Source organism: Mimulus guttatus, mitochondrion (assembly GCF_056151865.1).
Source record: "Mimulus guttatus mitochondrion, complete genome".
In the NCBI taxonomy this organism is placed as follows: Eukaryota; Viridiplantae; Streptophyta; class Magnoliopsida; order Lamiales; family Phrymaceae; genus Erythranthe; species Erythranthe guttata.
In genome coordinates this window covers 521,513-524,468 of record NC_018041.1, presented here as the reverse complement: position 1 = coordinate 524,468, position 2,956 = coordinate 521,513, and the positions used below count along the sequence as shown (strand labels likewise).

Genomic DNA, 2,956 nt, shown 5'->3' with positions numbered 1-2,956 from the left:
TGGGTCCTAAGAAAATCACGTAGTTCCTCTTTGACTTCCGCCTGTATTACTAATAGGGAAGCCTGCTGTTCTGCAGGCCCCAGGCCAGTGGAAGAGGGGCCCAGTGGGGCTATTTTGGAAGGCCCCGCTTGCTCCACGACCCCGGTTCCGGTTGGTTGACTAGTAGCTTCGTGCCCCCCCTCATTTTGGGAAACTTCCTGATTAAGCCACCTTCCAATCCACGAGCCACTCCACGTGGATGAGGTTGATTGTTCGGGGGGCCTGTCGGCGGGGGCCGGGGCTGTGGATGGTTCGGGGGCGGAATCTCCTTCGTTCTCTGATGATAAGTTTAGATATTGACGCCAATTCCCAGAGCTTGAAGATGTGACTTTTTCACAATTTGCCCCCTCTGGAGCCATCATCTTAGCTAGCTCGGTATCCCAAAGAGCAAAAATGACTGCTATTGCAATCTAATCCGAGTATCCAAAAGAAACAATAGCACAAACCGAGTACGGTAAGAAATATTAGGAATGAATAGAGAAACCTGCGTACTTGAGGAGATAACGGGCGAAGGATATTTATGGGCATGATTAAATTAAGTTCTGTTTTTTCCTTTCTTAAGAGACTCCGGACGCTCATTGTCCTAAGCCCCAGGCATCCGGTTACCTTTGCGGATCTCCGCCGCGTGCTTTTGCGCTATTGTTACTTACGACGTTTCTTCTCTGTACGCAATTCCTGACTAGTCGTAGTTAGCCTAAGGACCGGAATAAGAGGTTTCGGCGTATCGGGGCTTTACTTTACGGCTTCTTCATTCCTAGCCGAACGTTTAGTATAAGTCTTTGGTATGGTATGATTATGATGTTCCCTGCCCTTTTTTTTCCAGTTCGTGGGATAATAACTCCACTGTAGCATGTCCACTATATGGTTATGGCGGCGTACTCCTTATGACAAGCAGACAAACCAAATGAGGACCTTTGGTAGCAGGTCACAAGCTTAGATAGGGGGTGGTGAGGATTAGATGAGCTAGACCAGACAGCTCGCGTAGAAAGATAACGTCACCGCTATAGCCGTTATCCAACTATGGCCGTGATCGATCAAACAGAGGCGCCTCTACTGTTTCTAGATGATAATAGGTGGTTGATCATACTTGTGGTGGGTCCTTTGTAGCGATCCCTTTGTTGGTGGCTAGGAGGGCGGTGAGGTGAGTGGGCCTTGTAATAGGTCGCTGTACCCCGCCCCCTCCCCCCAAGCCGCTCCCGAAGACCTCTTTTACCCTTCGTCCAAGCTTTCAGTCTGTATATCAGGCCCATATAGTATGTCTGTATAACTGTTCTGTCTGGTCAGTCTGCATTCCAGTCTAGTCAGTTTGCCTTCTTCCCTTCCGTTCTAGTCTTCCAGTTGACTATGTATGCTTTATCGATTTTGGCTTTTTTTCTCTCCGGCGAGAGGGATCCAGAATCTGAGGAGGCGACTGGAAGGGAAGCAACTGGGCTAGGCTGCTGATCTTCTGGAGTAGCCTGACCCTGGGAAAGAGACTGTAATCGCCGCCTCGAATCAAGCTGCTGGCCTGAAGAGTGAGGCTGATCCGTAACATCAACTGCAGAAGAATGAGGAAAAAGTTTATGAACAGGAGAAGGCCGCAATACATCTCCATCATCATTCTCCCCCGGGGTAATTAGATTAAGGAAAATATGAGGCGACTCCATTTCCATTAAAGAGAGCATTAAGGATACATCGAGTCTCTTGGATTTCACGTCATAGCATCTATACCCGGACTGAGCATATCCAAGAAAGACAGAAGTGGTTGCCTTGGGGACAATTTTTCTATTAACTGCGCAGGAATATGAACAAAACACGTGCATCCAAACACTAAAAAATGCCTATAGTACTGCCCCAGTAAGAAGTTCGTGAGGCTGGATGGAATGAAGCTTCTTCCCTCTCTCTTCCCCCAAAAAAAGGAGAGAGATGTCCCGTCCCTTCTTTATGCACATCTACATAGCCAGACACAAAGGTGTACAATCCGGTCAAAATATGCGGTTCTTTAAATTCATTCATTGTAGGTTCTCTTACTTGTTCTAGTGGCTGGCAAAGGCCAACCGAGAGGGGAGAACGAATGGCTTAGGAATCGACCGGTTCCGAGCAGACTCGTGGAGCTGCAGCTTGGATTATCGTAGAATAAGAGGGGCCATCTTAGGAAATGACTTAGTTTAACTTAAAAGACAGATGCCGCCGCTGCGAGGCGAGGGAGCAACTTGTCTGGTTTTTCGGTGCACTCATTCCCCTTACGAGAATGAAATGAGGCCCCAGCTTGACTCGAGACCAAGACTCCTTACAACTCGCACCAATAGCGGCACTGAGTGGCCGGAGATTGATGGAAAAGGCAGCCCTTAGCCCCTCTCCCCCCCCTAGCCGCCTACCTACTCGTGTTCGTAGCTCGATCGGAGGTCAAGACTGTGGTCCGGCGGAAAAACAGAAGTCATCCGTATGTTGTGATACGTGAATTGCTCAGTAGTGCTTCGCCACTACCGTAGCTGGCGGAAATAGCTTAATGGTAGAGCATAGCCTTGCCAAGGCTGAGGTTGAGGGTTCAAGTCCCTCCTTCCGCTCCTGGCTTCGTCCTTTAGTGGTAACGAGTGGAGTACATAAGCCCCTTTAGAGATAGGGGGGAGCAGCAAGGCAGCCCCTTGTATAGGGTTCAAAATATATCTGACTAATAAGAAGAAAGGGGCAAGCCAAAACCTACTCCTAACAAGTTGCTGGCTTTTCATCAGCCGTTGCGCGCTAGCGCGCTTCGCTTTTTCAACAGGCTTCTTCAAATATCCCATAAATTCAATAAAGTAGGGGCTAACACTAGCTAGCTAGCGCGCTAGCGTTTTCCCTTACTAGTCAAGGGGCTGCTAGTTGTAGCGCGCAGTGTACTAGTGAATAGGAAAAGCGAATTGAGATTACTAATGACGGATGGAGGTTGAGGATAGAC

The 2,956-nt window shown here is 48.6% G+C and overlaps 1 non-coding gene across 1 annotated transcript; it reads left to right on the top strand.

The window, feature by feature from the left end:
• The first annotated feature begins 2,513 nt into the window (after nucleotides 1-2,513).
• Nucleotides 2,514-2,585, top strand: trnG-GCC. The gene has a single exon. It is a non-coding gene; the product is annotated as a tRNA-Gly (tRNA).
• Nucleotides 2,586-2,956: the final 371 nt, after the last annotated feature.